The sequence below is a fragment of the Dasypus novemcinctus genome, chromosome 24 (genome assembly GCF_030445035.2).
Source record: "Dasypus novemcinctus isolate mDasNov1 chromosome 24, mDasNov1.1.hap2, whole genome shotgun sequence".
Classification (NCBI taxonomy): Eukaryota; Metazoa; Chordata; class Mammalia; order Cingulata; family Dasypodidae; genus Dasypus; species Dasypus novemcinctus.
The window spans coordinates 37,018,967-37,036,874 of record NC_080696.1 but is presented as its reverse complement, the minus strand read 5'-3'; the positions used below and the strand labels follow the sequence as shown (position 1 = coordinate 37,036,874).

The 17,908-nt window shown below is 43.8% G+C and overlaps 1 long non-coding RNA gene across 1 annotated transcript in view; it reads left to right on the top strand.

Moving 5' to 3' along the window:
- Positions 1-1,599: 1,599 nt before the first annotated feature.
- Positions 1,600-17,908, top strand: part of LOC101429001 (uncharacterized) — a 30,772-nt gene continuing 14,463 nt past the window's right edge. Inside the window, exon 1 of the long non-coding RNA XR_188054.5 lies at positions 1,600-1,716. This is a non-coding gene — a long non-coding RNA (uncharacterized lncRNA). The remainder of the gene's footprint in view (positions 1,717-17,908) is intronic.

Sequence of the window (17,908 nt, the reverse complement as noted above, 5' to 3'; positions counted from 1 at the left end):
GCAAAAAGAAACACAGATTCTCGTGCCATTGACAACAACAGAAGCGGACAAAGAAGCAGCAGCAAATAGACACAGAGAACAGACAACTGGGGTGGGAGAAATAAAAAAAAGCTCAGTAAAAAACGATAACACAGAAAAATAATACATTTCGAACTCTAAGCATTTTTTTTAAAAAGATTTATTTTACTTATTTCTCCCTACTCACTCATTGTTTGCACTTGCGGTGTCTGTTCCCAGTACTGAGAAAGGAACAGGGACCTCCCATGTGGTCGGGGGGAGCCCAGTGCTTGAGCCATATCTGCTTCCCTGAACTCTACACACTTCACTATCATTTAATCCTTAAACAACCTCATGAGATAACTTCTATGTTTTTGTTTTTTCTTTCTTCTTATAGGTGAGGAACTTAGGCACGTACTGGCTTAATAACCTAACCAAGGACATACCCATAGTACATAGTGAATTAGAACCAATTTGACGTTCAGAAAATGGCAGTGAATGAACATAAATTTCATAATAAAGGGCTGTGCTCAGTTAATACTAGTTTTCCCTTACTCAAATTTGGTTCAGGAATTGTGCCTGAAGCTAAGCCTAAAAAGATGAATAACAATATTATAGACAGCTGCTGCCCTTGAGATGCTTCTAATATTTGTTCCATTTACCCTACTTAGGAGAAGATCTTGATTTTAATCAGTGATAGTTAATATTAAAGAAATGCTATCGAAATTATTTCCCATACATTTTGGTGTTACTTAAATTGTTGGGCGTTTAATGTTTGCGATCATTCGTGGGGAAAAAAGTTTATATTTCATGTTGCATTCAATAAAGTAGGCTGACAGCTGTAATAGACTTTATTGTTTTTAAAGATTTATTATTATTATTCTGCTCTCTGTGTCCATTCACTGCGTGCTCCTCTGTGACCGCTGGAATCTGTGTTTCTTTTTGTTGCATCATCTTGTGTCAGCTCTCCATGGGTGTGGCGCCATTCTTGGGCAGGCTGTGCTTTCTTTCGTGCTGGTCAGCTCTCCTAACCGGGCGCACTCCTTGCGCGTGGGGCTCCCCTACGCGGGGACACCCCTGTGTGGCACGGCACTCCTTGCGCGCATCAGCACTGCGCATGGGCCAGCTCCACATGGGTCAAGGAGGCCCTGGGTTTGAAGTGGGGACCTCCCATGTGGTAGGCAGACACCCTGTCCAATGGGCCAAGTCCGCTTCCCCGTAATAGACTTTATATAAGGGAACACTTGGAATTAGGAGACGAATCTTGACTTCTAGTTTTTAAATTGCTGTATTTATTCACCAAAAATTTAAGCCCTTTCTACATGTCAAGCACTGTGCTAGGTACCATATGACTTTGAGTATGTCACTGCCCCTCCGTGGGCCTATGTAAAAAGATCCCATGCCTTACAAGAGTTCTTAGGACTCGGTAAGATGTGACTGGGATGAAGAAGAAGAGGCACTCAACACCTCCCCCTTCAGCAAGCTCTAGTTTGGGATTCCTCTCTGAGTAGACTCCGTGGCAAGAACTACAGCCAAGATGGCGCCGCTGGCCCCTCCCAGCTCGGCCGCCATCTTCTTCGTAGTTCCGAGGTGGGCGGGCTCAGCGTCACGCGCGGCCCACGTTAAGCTCAGTGCGCCTGCGCGGCCGCAGAGCCTCCCCGCCCCTCGCCGCCGCCGACGCCGCAGCTGCTGCACCGACCACGGTTATCCGCGCCTCAGGTGAGTGAGCGCGTCAGCCCGGCCGGCTGGGGACCCGCGGCACCGCAAGCGGGGTCGCCTTTTCCCCTCCCTTTTTTCCGGCTTCATCTCCGCGGTGCGGCGGTCCCCGGGGATCCGAGCCCCCTCCCCCCGCCCCCCGGCGCCCTCCGCCCCGCGCGCCGGACCCCGGTCAACCCGGCCTCCCTCGGCAGCTGCCCGCGCCTAGCCGGCCCTCGACGGCGTTCGGCCGGCAGGGACAAGCCTCCGGGCGCCCTACATCCTCGGACGCAGGAACCCGCAGGTGCCACCCCCTTTTCCGCTCCTGCTCCGCAGGCGGCGGAGCTCGGTGGGCCTCGGGGTCGGGCATCCATGTGCCCGCGCCCGCCAAGGGGGCTTGGAAAATGAGCTGCGAGCTCTCCTTGCTCCCGTGCGGCCCCGAAGTAGCAAAGAGCACTGTCCGGCTGGACTCCACGACCACCCATCGAGGGAGGGGTTTAAATAGCCCCACTTTACAGATGGGGAAACTGAGGCACACAGGCGGAGTGCCGTGTTCAAGGTCGTGCGGCCGGCAAGTGGCAGAGCTACTCTTCGAACTCAGGATCTCGAGCTTTTAGGCCGTTGCAGTTGGAATTTGATTTGTACCTTAAAAAAATCAGAAATACATTTGACATTTCTGAAATTGCTTCTCGAACGTCATAGAAGTGGCTGCAAAAACAGTATTTCCTTCCTGTTGGAGTTCAGTTGAGGTGTTAGTGTAAAAATAATGTTAGCACTGATATTGTTAAGTGCTAACGCTTCTCCATCACTTGTATGTGCCAGGGATCTTGATAAGCATTTTATTAAGATTAAGCTCTTCCCAATCCGCTGCTTCTCCCGTCCTTTTCATGCAGCCTTTTTTCCTGCAGAGCTGGCCTCTCCATCACAGGTAGACCAGGAGCCTAATGTCTGAGGAGTCAGGGTAGCTGCACCATGGAGGGTTACTGGCAGAAGAGGGTTAAGTAAGCCTTGTCTGCTTGCATCCAGGTTTTCCCCTTAACCTGGCCCCTGGAGGATATAATTAGCTTTCTTTTTGTGGCTGCTAGAGCAGGACTGGGCTGGATGGGCTAGCTTGACTTGAAGGTGACAGAGCAGATTTGGTGAGCACTTACCTCATTCTGGGGTTTTCTGGTTCTGCTCCAACGCTGGGCTTAAACACATCAGAATTTAATAAAAAGTGAAAAGAGAAAGAGCATTGACAAACTGGTGCTGAATGTAAGAAGCCTCCCATGATTTAAAGTCTCAGATGAGCAGCTGTGAAATATCTGAGTATTTTCTCCCAAAAATAACGAGCTCAAACGTTGTCTTTTTTCCAGTAGTAAAATGCCCAAGCCTTCTCCCTTAGTCAATCCTCCTCCATACTGCAAAGACTTCATTAAACAGCCTTGTCTGCAAAGTCTTCTCAGTGTGATTTTCCCTATTAGAATTAATCATTCTCACCTGTGCAGTCAACTTATTCTTCTGTTACAGCATTTATCAGACTTAAGACTTCTCTTTAAGAAGTTAAAGGGTGGAGCCCTCTGGGTTCCCCTTAAGATCAGAGGTCATCTTTGGAGCCCCAAATTCCTGGCTCATATAGTAGGCCGTTGGTGAAGACTGAATCTTCAGTGCTCCTTTTCAATATTCAAAGGGTGATATATTCCTGATGCCCCTCTGTTTTCCTTCCTTACCTTTCAATTTCCCTTCAGATTCAACTCCTGATCATAAGGGTCCTACATCGAGTAGCTTGTTTATCTCCAGCAGTGGGGCTGAGATACGCTGCTTAGGTGTTGCATATGGCCTTTTAATCTGTAATAGCTGTCAGTGTATGTGAGATTCATTCTTTCTTACTTTTGCTTTATGTGGCTGACTGCCCCTAATATTACAGGAGTAATATTAATTTTTACCATAAATCATTACATAGTATTTAAAATAATACTTTGGTGGGGGTAGCAAACCTGTGCATAGTTTCTCTAAATGAGCATCTTAAAAGGTTTTTCTACAGATCTGTTAAACCACTATTATGTGTAGGGCATCAGGTTGGTATGGTAGAATGTTTACAGTTGAGTGAAATGGTTACTGTTGAAAGCTCTTATTAGCAAATAACTAGGTGTTTCCTAACTAGGAAATACCATATCTAGCTGTAATTCCAGTCAACTCTAAATCACCATGTGTTATAAACAAAACAATATGACAATATAAAGGAATAAGGTATTCCAACATGGGACATTTCATAAAGTCATATACTGTTCAAGCTGAAAGGAAGCATGGTGTCATTGAGTTCACCCTCACTTTCACAGACATTTGGAAAGTGAACTTGTCCAAGGTCACAGAACTGGGGCTACAACTTGAAATTCCAGGCTTTTTATCTATTAAAGTTTTTTTTTTTTTTTTTTTTAAAGATTTATTTTTTTATTTATTTAATTCCCCTCCCCTCCCCCGGTTGTCTGTTTTCTGTGTCTTTTTGCTGCGTCTTGTTTCTTTGTCCGCTTCTGTTGTCGTCAGCAGCATGGGAAGTGTGGGCAGCGCCATTCCTTGGCAGGCTGCTCCCTCCTTCGCACTGGGCGGCTCTCCTTATGGGTGCACTCCTTGCGCGTGGGGCTCCCCTATGCGGGGGACACCCCTGTGTAGCACGGCACTCCTTGCGTGCATCAGCACTCGCATGGGCCAGCTCCACACGCGTCAAGGAGGCCCGGGGCTTGAACCGCGGACCTCCCATGTGGTAGACGGACGCCCTAACCACTGGGCCAAAGTCTGTTTCCCTCTATTAAAGTTTTATCAGTATTTCTTAGAAATACTGCATTAATCCTTAAAAACATTAATCAGCGACTCATTTTTAAAAATTCCGTGTACATGTTTAGAACAGGGGTGAGGGAAGAGGTACAAAAAATATGATTCGTGTCTTCAAGAAGCTTCTGATCTATTGGGGAAGAGTGAAGAACTGTTCTCTATCATTGAATGCTATAAGACAGTATATAACTAATTGTTAATTGTGTGAAAGCAGGATTGTGTCCTAGGAGCTGAGGGAGGAGGGTCGGAGCGATAAATGGGTAGGAGAGATTCGTATGAGCTGTGGTAGTAAGAGAGCATTTTGAGGAGGAGTTAGGATTTTGTCTGGGTTTTGATGGATTGGTAGGGTCAGAGCTAATTAAAAGGACAAGGAAAACATTTTGAAGCAGGGGTGATAAAACTGAGCCAGCAGAACAGTACCTGACATACTCAGGGGACAGTTTAGAAGAAACAAAAACAACACAACCTGGCTTGACCAGCGTGGATGGACTGGACTGGGTTAGAGTGGTGGTTCCCAAACTTGAGTTGCATCAGAATCCCTGGAGGGCTTTTTAAAACCCAGCTTACAAGGGGAGGTGGACTTGGCCCAGTGGTTAGGAAATCTGTCTACCACATGGGAGGTCTGTGATTCAAACCCCGGGCCTCCTTGACCAGAGTGGAGCTGGCCTATGTGCATTACTGATGAGCGCAAGGAGTGCCCTGCCACGCAGGGGTGTCCCCGCGTAAGGGAGCCCCACTTGCAAGGAGTGCGCCCCATAAGGAGAGCCACCCAGCGCGAAAGAAAGTTCAGCCTGCCCAGGAATGGCACTGCACACATGGAGAGCTGACACAACAAGATGACGCAACAAAAAGAAACACAGATTCCCGTGCCACTAACAACAGCAGAAGTGGACAAAGAAGACGCAACAAATAGACACAGAGAACAGACCTTCCCAGGGTGGGGGAGGAGGGAGAGAAATAAATAAATAAATCTTTTAAAAAACAAAAACCCAGCTTGCTGGGCCTCAGCTCCAGAGGGTCTGTTTGAGTAGGTTTGCGTTAGATCCAAGAATTTGCATTTCTGTACTTTCCCAGGTGATGCTGATGCTGCTACTCCATGAACCATACCTTGAGAAACACCAGATTAGAAGGTTGAGAGCAGCAAATGGACACAGAGAGCAGACAACTGGGGGGGGCGGGGTGGCGGTGGGGGAAGAAATAAATAAAAAATAAATCTTGAAAAAAAAAAGAGGTTGAGAACTAGAGTCAGAAACTGTCAAAGATGGGGTGGATGTGGCTCAAGCAGTTGAGGGCCTGCTTCCCACATAGGAGGTCCCAGGTTCTGTCCCCGGTGCCTCCTAAAAATAGACAACAAGCATAACACATGAAAAAACCAACTCAGGGGAGCCAATGTGGCTCTGGTTGGGTGCTGGCTTCCCAAATACAAGGTCCCAGGTCCTGGGTTCAATCCCCAGCCTTGGTACCTAAAAGAAAAAGAAACTGTCAAAAAACTTGTGTCAAGATTCTGTATGTGTGTTGTATATCAGCCCTGCAGAGTTCTGGAAGGATACACATCAAACGGTAATAGTCATCACTCTGGGAGTGGAGTTCACTTTTTACTTTATGTAAGTATGTATTTTTTGTGTGTGGAGCTACTGGAGATTGAATCTAGGACCTTATACATGGGAAACAGGCACTCAACCATTGAGCTACATCTGCTCCCTCTATATTCTTTTTGCGTTATGCATATGTTGCTTTTGAAAAAGAAAGAAAGTTCTTATCTTTTTGATATACTAAGATATTTATGGATTTATTTTTTTTTTAAGATTTATTTATTTATTTTTCTCCCCTCCCCCCTCTCACCCCCCTGCCCCAGTTGTCTGGTCTCTGTGTCTATATGCTCCATGTTCTTCTTTGTCTGCTTCTGTTGTCAGCGGCACAGGAATCTGTGTTTCTTTTTGTTGTGTCATCTTGCTGCGTCAGCTCTCCATGTGTGCAACACCATTCTTGGTCAGACTGCACTTTCTTTCGTGCTGGGCGGCTCTCCTTACAGGGTGCACTCCTTAGGCATGGGGCTCCCCTACGCGGGGACACCCCTGTGTGGCAGGGCACTCCTAGCGGGCATCAACACTGTGTGTGGGCCAGCTCCACACCAATCAAGGAGGCCCAGGGTTTGAACCGTGGACCTTCCATGTGGTAGACAGACGCCCTAACCTCTGGGCCAAGTCCGCTTCCCTATTTATGGATTTACAGAGAGCTTGTTGGGGGAAGATGTGATTCATGTAGTTGAATAGTTGTGTGCCTGCCTTCCACATGGAGGACCTGATTTGGTTCAATCCCTGGCCCCAGTACATCAAAAAACAAACAAACAAACAAACACGCTTGTTAAAGTAATCTATTGTCATATAACAAACATTTTTAAGAGTTTCAGCTCTATGCTAGATGTGCTAGATTCTGGTAAGATAAAGCCTTTGCTGGTTTATACTCTGATAAATGACATGGGCAGATTATGATGCTTAGTACCAAGTGAGCTTCCGAAGAGCAGGGACCAGGGTCTGCCTCTATCTGGCAGATAATGGACACTTGATAAATGATGAATAAATGAGCAAATCCAAGGCCCAAGTGAGGACCATCTTAAAGAAACAGAAAGGTCAAATGGGAGAGTCTGGGGACAGAATTGATAAGAGATGATCAAGGAAGTGGTGCATCAAGGAGGACTATCAAGGAGGAATTTCAAATCCAAAGACCAGAAATGGTCTTTTGTTCTGAAAAGTCTTCTTCCCCCTTTTTCTCCTTTTTTTTCTTTTCCAAGAGACTGCTTGAAAACAGCACACAAAAACTTACCTAGATTGAGTGTGAGTGTCTTAGTTTATCAGGCTGCTGTCACTGATACCACAAACTGGTTTTGGCTTAGTAATGGGAATTTTTTTTTCAGGCACTGAGGGCCAGGACTTGAACCTGGGACCTCATATGTGGGAAGCCGGCACTCAACCCCTGAGCCACAGTGGCTTCCTTGAGTTGATTTTTTATTTGTTTTGCTTGTTGTTTGTTTTTGGTGTTTTTTTTCAGTTGGCACTGGGAACCAAACCTGGGACCTTCTGTGTGGGAGGTGGGCCCTCAGTTGCTGGAGCCACATCCGCTCCAAGCTTTTCTTTTAATTGGTAATTGCCCTATGGTAATCTTTCCATGTATACTGTATAAACAGATACAGTTGTTTATTACAAAGGACAGCTTTGTCCTAAGAATTCTGCATTTTTAAGCCTGAACTTCCAACTCCTGGATAAAAGTTAAATGCTTTTGTATTTGTGAAATTTAAAACCGTTATGAAACCATTGGAGGTAACAGAGAAAAGAGGAACCTTGAGAGGATGCTTAAGTCTGTCTGCACTCAAGAACACTCTGGCTCCTCCTGCCATTCTTCACCTTTTCAAGATGTTGCTTCTTTAAACCTTTGTTTTGGGACATAGTTTTAGCTAGGATGCTGACTAAAATGCAACTTTGGGTGATCAGATAGTTCACGGAGTAGATCGCTTTTCATGTAGCTACAGGTAAGTACAGGTGTCTCCTATTAAAATATAAAGATAGTATTTGAAATTTGTATGGTGCTTTGCCATTTTCAAATTTTTAAAATTACTAAGATCCTAGTAAACTCCAGTAGCCAAATCTGAGAAAATAAGTAGAAGAGTTAATGATCAGTTAGCCTCAAAGGGGAAACATTGTTTCTAGAGGCTTACCTGAGCTCTGGATGCAGACTGCTCAGGTAGGTTCAGATCCTTGCCCTGCCACTTGCTAGCTGTATGACCTTCAACAAATTACAAAACCTCTACGCCCCACTTTCTTCTTCTGTAAAATGGGGAAGATAATAATTGTTTAAGTATGTTAGGAAACTAAATGAAATAATGAAAGGATAAAATGCTTAGTAAGGTACCTTGCATAGAGTGCTCAATACATTTGACTAGTAGGAGTATCAGGTGGTGCATTTTAGGGCTCTTGTTTGTCCTTTACCTCCATTCTGGAATCTTTTTGAGATGCATACGTTTTCAAGGAATCATGGAGCCCATCCCAAGAGTATTCACAGTGGCTTGGCGGTGGCAGCTTTTCTAGTATCCTAAGCTTAAAGAGTGGAAGGCAGAGGGTAGTGCTTCTGCCTCTAGAGTTACTTTAGTATGAACTCATGTTAGAACTTTGGCTGGTTGATAGATTTCTAGATTTAACAAGTAAGAACCTAGATAGGAATTTGTCAAACTGTTATGAACCTGGAATGAATAGAATGAGTAAATAGGGTGGGCTCAGATTCTCAGTTTGGCAGTCTGCGCAAACCTCCCATTTACCACCCGCTACCAGAATCCAGGAGTGACACAACAGGCAGGTGGGCCTCAGTGTAAGGGATATTGCCACGCACTTTTACTTTCACAAAAACACAAGGTGTATGTATGGCCCTTATCCAGGGCTGAGGAGGAGCAGGGATGTTTCCTGTTAAAACATGGGTTTGTGAGCATGCCTCAGCAGCTCCCTTTGACCCCTGCATTTGCTTATGTAGATATTAAGGATAGCATTTCTGAAAGTATTTCTCCTGGTAAAGAGGAACCCAGGCTTTCCTTTATGCAGTGAAAAATCTTAGTGAGCTGTATTGTTTCTTCCATGGATCTGGGTGGTTTGGCTTGTTTATCTGGCTTTCTGGGGAATCTCCTGAGACCCTTTGCTTTTCTGAGGGCTCCCAGGAGACAGCAATGAAACCAACATCCATTACCCTACACACTGGAGAGGATGCTTAAGTCAATAGTTTGATGATTATATTCTGTCTTTAACCCTGGCAAAACCTAGGAGACAGGTCATCAGATAATTGTCCTTCTTTATAGACAGGTGTTGAATTTAGCCTAGGACTCTGGAATAGTTTTCAGAGCCTAGGCTGGGAATACAGATTCTAGTCCAAGCCCTTCTGTTCTCTTGCCTGAGAATGAGATCATTACTATAGGCTGATGGTTCTCAACCCAAGCTGCATGTAGGAATCATCCGTAGAATTTTAAAAACACTATCAAGGCCCTACTCGAGCCCCATTAAATTGGACTTTTAGGATTGGGGCCTGGGTATTGATATTTTTCAGAGCTCCCCAGGTCTTTCTAATATGCAGCTAAGATAACTACTAGACAAGATGATAAGTTTTAAACAACTGAAAAAGTTAAACCTCTGTCATTATGCTCCTCAGAAACCCTAGGTGTTTGCTCACACAGTAAAGTCCAATTCAGTGCTCTTTGTTCTGATCCATCCTATTTTTGCAGCTTTATCTTCCTTTCCAGCTGTATTGTTCTTCTTGGTGCTTGGTATCTCCTTGGTACAATGTGGACATTCTCCCCTTTACCAGCCTCCATGTCCTCACCTGGAATGTCCTCCCTTCCTGTTATCCAGAACATATTCATTCAAAGTCCAGGTTCATTCTCACTTCCTTTGTGACACTCCTTGGCCATCCCTGTCCTTATTTCTCCTACCTTTGCACTGGTTCTGAGCTTCATACAGCTCTGACTCCGTGTTCCAAAAACTAGATGCAATGCAGGAGGATACTTAAGCAACGTTTTGACCTCTTGAGGTGGGACGTATGGAAATACTATTGGTTTGATTCATATACTGTTAACATCTATGTGATGTTGTATGGTTGGCTGCCTTATGTTTGTGTATCTTGTAAATACTAGTTGATAGATAGCTGTCGTAACCTGGTTCCAACTGACATTTTTAGCTTTATCTCCTATTTCCAACAGGAACCCTCTGCTCTTGCCACACTGGAACATTTTCCCACAGACCTCATGCTTTCTCTTATGCTGCCATTTAAGTTCTCCTGCCTTCTTATAGTTTCTTCTTTTATTTTTCACCCATCCCTACCTACAGGAATTTTATCTGTTCTTCAAGGTGCAGCTCAAATTCCATTTCCTGCAGAAAACTTTTTTTCATCATCTACAACCTGTACTGACTGACCTTTGCCCTAAACCTCTGTAACCTTTAGAGCAGTAATCCTCAACTGGAGGAGATTTGCACCACTACCCCCTGGACATTTGGATATGTCGTAATGTGTGGAGACATTTTTGGCTGTCAGAAGTGGTGCTGGGGTGTGCTGCTGGCCTGTTGTGGATTGGGCCAGGGATGCTGCTACACATCTTGTCATGACCAGGACAGGCCCCCACCACAAAGAGTTATCTGGCCCAAAATGTCAGTAGTGCCTAGGTTGTTCAGTTCATAGGCTCATATAGATCTCGCCTTGAACTGTGGTGATTTGTTTATTGACCTTATATCCCCATCTCAGTTGAATTAATGGATGAAGCCAAACTGTGGTCCCAAATCTGTGCTTTCTTGTTATTAACCACATATCAGGATTTAGTCACAGAGTCTGTGGCCTATCCTAACTGCTTCCTGTAATTTTGGACCAGAGATAAAGAGGTCCTTAATGTGGAGTGGGTGCAGTGAGGCAGTCTGCCCAATTTCTCTCCTTTTCCCCCCAGCTCTTTTCATCTGTGAGACTGGGAGATTGTGATGCAGAGCATTGAAGATTGGGGTTTAAATTTCAGCTGTGCTGTTTATATTAGTTGTGTTATTTTGGGTTATTCTTTTTACCTCTTGAAACTTGGTTTCCTCAACTCCTTAATAGAGGTGATACTAGTGACCCAGTGTTTTACTTTCCAGTGCCATTGTGATCATCCAGTAAGATGTTAGAAGATGCTTCGTAAATTGTAAAGTACTGCAATAATTACTCATTCAGCAAGTGTTTCTAGATAATTTTTTTTAAAGAAAGGATGTGAGTCTGCTTACTGCAGGAGCACTACCCACCTTCCCAGCCTATCTGACCACTTCTACATCTTTCCAGCCATAATTGCTTCAGCACTAGGTCCAACTGACCCTTTCCAGTTCATTCCCTTCAGCATGCCTCCTTTGTTTGCACCTTCATTCGGTTTTAGTTATCTGTTAAGCCTATTGCAATCTTGTTAAAACTAAAAGTGATTAACTCTTCCTTTAGAATATAATAAGCTAGTAGCATGGTGTTATTACATTCTTACAGAACCTAACAATGGCCAGAAAATTACCTTTATCATGGTAGAAAGTTCGAAAACAAGACAGCTTGGAGTTTAGAAAGCCAAATATATATTCCTTTACTGTCTTTATGTAACAAAGAAAGGTGTTTTTTAAAATATACTTTTTTTACACTTTTGCAGACAACTCCCCCTCCCCCAGTAACCTCTAATCTGCTTTCTGTCTCCATGAATTTGCTATAAAGCAAGTTTTTAAAGCACTGGAAATCTCAGTGGGCTTTTTCTAACTAAATGGATGCAATGCAGGGTGAGATAGAAGCCTAAGACTTATGTCCCTGGGGTCAGGACAAGTTGATGTGCTGATTTGCTGGATGACCTTCAGCAAGTTGCTGGCACTCACCAAATTGATAATTTGGTGATCTCTTAGGGTTGTTAGATCATGAGGCAGAGTGAGGAAAGAATGCTCATCCTGGGGAAGATGTAAAGCACCACGTATATAGGGACCTTCTGGGTCACAGGATGTCAGCCCTGTCAGGATCCAAAAAGGTCATCCTGCCCAACTCCTTCCCTTGACAGGTGGGAAAGTAAGGCCCAGAGACAGATAATGCTTTGCTCAGTGTCACTAGGTAGGGGCCAGTCTAGGTTTAGAATCCATAACTGATGTGCTGGTAGGTGTTTTCCATGAGTGGAAGAAACTGTACCTCCTGGGCTTCCATTTTTTTGAGTGAACGGAGTGTTGCACCATATTGTTGGTCTTTGGTCTGTGTTCTGCTGAGCCATAGAGGTCTTACCACTACTTCAACCAAAGCCCTTACATTTTTTCTGTTTTCTAATTCTGAGTTTTGATCACTGGTCCTTCTTCTTTTTTTTAACAAATTAGTTTTATTGATACATATAAATAAGGTATAAGTCCATCCAAAGTGGACAATCAGTGGTATTCGTATAATCACATAATTGTACATTTGTCACTTAAATCATTATTGGAGTATTTTCATTATTCCAATAATAAACAGAAAACTCATCACCTCTCAATTTCTCAATGCTTTCTCTGCTGCACATAGTTACTATTCTGTTTCTGACTGCCTGGTTTATTTGTAAAAATAGTCTTATATATGCAATATTACCTATATTTGTATTTCACATGAGGTTTAACTATATTATACAGTTCCATGTTACATTTATATATATATATATATACATATATATATATATTTTATTTAAAAAAATACTTAGATTACTGATCACTGGTCTTAATCATATTTAAAGTTGACCTTCTCTGTACTAAAGAGTGTGCTGCCTTTCCTGGCCACCCTAGTAACATTTTTGCTTGCACTTCAATTCAGAGCCGTCAGTTTCTGTACTTTAAAAGGCGATCTGCAAACACACACACATACACACAAAGGTGATCTACATGGTCATGGACTTTTTGTCATAGAGAACCGAACCTCATTTTTCCTAGATTTTAATACTGTTGACTCACTGTTGAAAGATAATGGCCATTTCTTAGTTCTCAAACTCCTCTCCTCTTCAGCATTCGATAGTTTTCCTCCCCTTCTGTGTAAATCTCTCTTCTCCCTTGACTTATTTGACATTGTACTTCTGCTTTTCCTCTTGCTTCTTTGAACATTTTTTGGCTCTTACTGGTTCTACTTTCACCTCCTTCACTGAGTTGTCCTTCAGAAGAGCCCAGGGACTGTATCTCCTCCTTGTCTTTGGTTTGGTGATTGCCTACAGATTTACCTCATTGACTGTCACTCATACTCAAGCTTTTGGGTCTCTCTTGAATGCCCATATTTTGGCTCAGACTCAAAATAGATTTTTTTCCCTACCAATTTCTCTGTTAAGTAGCTCCTCCATTTTTGTTAATTGTGCCATCATTCTTTTATCTCCTTAACTAGCAACCTTGGCAAAATCTGACTCCTCCCACTTCACACTATTTTTCATCAACCTTATATCCCAAATCTCCTTTTTTCTTTATTTTTGCAATTCCAATAATTTGGTAAGATCCTTGTCACCTTTTAGCTAGATTTATGCAGTTAGCTACTAAAATGTTCTTTTTCTAGTATGTTTCCCTTCTAGTTCATCTGTCGAATCTTTTTTTTAAAAACCCCACCTAGCTTACTGAAATCCTTTTTGGAATAAGGCAGAATGAAATGAAATTAAGAAACTCTACTCCATCATCATCTGTTTTAAAGATTTTTTGCTAATAAGCAGCTAACTGCTGAAATAATGTAACCAGATTTTGTCTGTGTTCTTGACTATGCTGCAGAAATGAATTTCAAGTATACGTCAGGTTAATTAGGCCAGTAATTTATTAAGATAGGGAGGGAAGAGAAATGGAAGAAAATAACAGATCATGGATCCAGGTAGAGAGGAAAGGGCTGAAGAGTGATAATTATGGACTACAGTTTCCCGTTATAGATTATAAATAACCAGGTTTTACTTGCATATTGATCCAGGTGGGGGCAAAGAAGCAGAATAAGGCACGAACAAGGCACCAGGACAGGGCTAAGTCAAGAGAGCAAGAGAGGGAAGCGGACTTGGCCCAATGGATGGGGCGTCCGCGGTTGAAACCCCGGGCCTCCTTGACCAGTGTGGAGCTGGCCCATGCGCAGTGCTGGTGTGCGCAAGGAGTGCCCCGACACGCAGGGGGTCCCCCGCCGGCAAGCCCAGGTGCAAGGAGTGCGCCCCGTAAGGAGAGCCACCCAGCGCAAAAGAAAGTGCAGCCTGCCCAGGAATGGCTCCGCACACACGGAGAGCTGACGCAACAAAAAAGAAACAGATTCCTGGTGCCACTGGTAAGGATAGAAGCAGTCACGGAAGAACACACAGCGAATGGACACAGAGAGCAGACAATGGGGAGAGGGGATAAAAGGGAGAGAAATAAGTAAAAAATCTTAAAAAAAAAAAAAAAAAACAAGAGAGAGAGGTTGGTCTCTGTGTTTGCTTTTTTTTTTTTAAATTTTATTTCTCTCCCCTCCTCCCCCCCCAGTTGTCTGCTCTGTGTCCATTCTCTGTGTGTTCTTCTGTGGCCGCTTCTATCCTTATCAGCGGCACCGGAAATCTGTGTTTCTTTTTGTTGTGTCATCTTGTAGTGTCAGCTCTGTGTGTGTGTGGCGCCATTCTTGGGCAGGCTGCACTTTCTTTTGCACTGGGCGGCTCTCCTTACGGGGCACACTCCTTGCACGTGGGGCTTTCCTGTGTGGCAGGGCACTCCTTGTGTGCATCAGCAGTGCACATGGGCTAGCTCTGCACGGGTCAAGGAGGCCCGGGGTTTGACCCCGGACCTCCCATGTGGTAGGCGGACGCCCTGTCCAGTTGGGCCAAGTCCGCTTCCTATGCGCTTGCTTTTTGAACCATTAATTATTCCACCCCTTTGCTAATGGCATGAGAGGAGTTTCCAGTTATTTGCTGTTTTGATTACCCCACCCATCAATTCCCCAGGAGGACCCGATAATAAGGCCCTGGAGAATATCTGGGACTTCTCCTGGCTTCTAGAGGAAATCGCATTCTGAATGGAAGAATCTCATGAGGGTCTTCCAGCAGCCCTCTTGGCGGGGCGGGGGTGTCCTCAATGACCCGTGAACTTGTCAGGTTCCAGATCCATCTAATGATTTCTTGTCTTACTAGCCTGCTTCAGTAGTGAGGGTTTTTATCCTTGTGTAATGACTCAAACCTTCATTTCTAAAGTGTCTGAGTCATTGGTGGTATAGGATTGCTCTAGGTTTCTATTACCTCTACCTCAAGGAGGCATCATGGTATGACTAGAGAATAAAGGACTTGCCCAGACTCCTACAATCAGTAGATGGGGCCTCACGAAGACATTATGCATTATGGTATAGTGCGAAGAGCAAAGGTTTTTAAATCCTTGCCCTATTATTTAGATGTGGGATTTTTGGAAAAATCATGTAAATTCTCTGAGCCCGTTTCTCATCTTGTAAAATTAGAAAAAAGAAAAGAAAATATTTGTCCAAGAGGATTGTTATGAGGATTAAACATAAAGTGCTTAGATTTAATTCTTGGCACATAGTAGGTGCCCATCTATTCCCCTTTCCCTTTCCAACTGTTAGGCTCACTTCCTCAGTTTGAGGATGGTTAGTTTTTACTTGTCAGTCCTCCTCTCCCTCATAAGACTGGGAAAGAGAGTAAACATTTTCTTGTCTTCTGCAGGTTATAAAATTCCTATTAAAAACCTTCATTCCACAGTAGTATCTGATAGCTGTATAATTTGTGCAGATAAGGGAGCTGCAGGTCTTCAATCCCCAGGAGGGAGCCTGTCTATGCAGCTGAGGTATCTGGAGATGGAATTTTCCACCATATGATCTTTGTGTTTTTATAGGTACTATAAAACTTCTCATTGACAAAAACCTGCGGCAGTGAGAACTGAGAAAAAAAGCAGTCCCGGAAAGAAAGCCTTAGATTTTCTAATATGTGGAATGTGAATGGTCACTGTCTTTTTTTTTTTTTTTTTAAGATTTATTTATTTATTTATTTGTTTATCTCTCTCCCCTTCCCCCCCACCCCGGTTGTCTGTTCTCTGTGTCTATTTGTTGCATCTTCTTCGTCTGCTTCTGTTGTTGTCAGTGGCACGGGAATCTTTCTTTTTGTTGCATCATCTTGTGTCAGCTCTCCGTGTGGGCGGGGCCATTCCTGGGCAGGCTGAACTTTCTTTCACACTGGGCGGCTCTCCTTACAGGGCACACTCCTTGCGTGTGGGGCTCCCCTACACGGGGGACACCCCTGCGTGGCGTGGCACTCCTTGTGCACATCAGCACTGTGCATGGGCCAGCTCCACATGGGTCAAGGAGGCCCGGGGTTTGAACCACAGACCTCCCATGTGGTAGACGGACGCCCTCACCACTGGGCCAAATTCGCTTCCCTCAGTGTGTTTATAAACCATAAACTGTGGCTACTTTTCATTTGAACTTCACTATCTATCAGTTAATTAAAATGGCAATTTTAAAGTTCATTTTCCTACTATAAACGCAGTACGTGCTCACTTCTGAAATTTGGAAATCACAGTAATAAACTTTATTAATAATTCTTTCATCCAAAGAAAACCAACCACTGTTAACATGTTAGTCTATTTTCATCCAGCAAATAGACACAGAGAACAGACAACTGGGGTGAGGGGAAGGGGAGAGAAATAAATAAAATAAATCTTTTAAAAAAAAACCACATTGTATAGGTCCCAATTAGACCCATATTTTGAGAGTTAACTGGATTATAGTAGAGTCTAAATGAGAATAACAGGTGCTGGCTGAAACTTGTGACATATGATTTAAGTCACCTCATCCCCTTTTGAAATGTTACTGTTTTTAAAAAAATTCAGGTGCTGAGCATTCAGTACTTCATTCAAGTTTTGTTTTTTTTTTTAAGATTTATTTATTTCTCCCCCCTTCCCACCCTTCCCCCCACCCCAGTTGTCTATTCTCTGTGTCCATTTTGCTGCTGTTCTTCTTTTTGTCTGCTTCTGTTTCATTCAAGTTTATAAGGTGCATGGCATCTGAAAAAATAATCACTTTCCTGTAAGAAGGTTAAATATCAGGCTTGCACACTCTAGATGTCTCGAATGTTTGGGATACTTACGATTGACCTGTGGGGACCATGGACAGGATATTCCCATTGGCAACCTCTGGATCGCTAAGAGGAATGATTAAAGGACTCTTGTTAGTCTACCCAAATGTAGTCACAGTTGGGAGCAGCATTTATTTTGATGTGTTCGCTCTTAGTACCTGAAAGGTAGCCTGGAGCACATAATTCTTTCCCTAGCTAATTAAATCAAACCATGCCATCCTGTCTTTGGAGGTAAAATGGAAAAGTGGATTCATGTATGTTAGAGAAAAAAAAACCATGTATGTTAGGGAAAAAATGGCGCTTACTGGGACACGGAGACTGATTAGTTGCAGGCAGGCAGAAGTTTATTGATTGGGAAGCTCTCCCAACGGAGGGGGTCTGAAGATTAGACTTCAGCCCGCTCGTGGAAGGTGGTGGATCTGACTTTATACAGTACATCAAAGGCGGGCAAATGTTAGTCTGAGGGAAGGGGGTTAGAGTCTAGTACAGCCTATGGTTGGTTAGGGGCTGTAAAAGTGAATTCTTCCAGTGCATTGTTTGGGGGTAGTAGGCTAGGAGGTAGGATATTCTTGGAATGTGTGAGTCTGGTGGTCTGGAAGGGATGGGTCTTGGAATGCGGGGTTCTGGAAGGGATGAGGGTCCTTATCTGCTCCATTGCCACTGTGATATGCTCATCCTTGGGGGGAAATATGCTGTCCTCTGCACTAGGCAGCTTTTCTCAGTGGATCAGAATGGAGTCACAGCCTTAAGACCTGTTAATCATTGCAAACTTCGTAAGGTGGAACCTCTAGCAATACAGTAGACCAATATGAGCAAGATTTATTACGATTTTCCAGCATT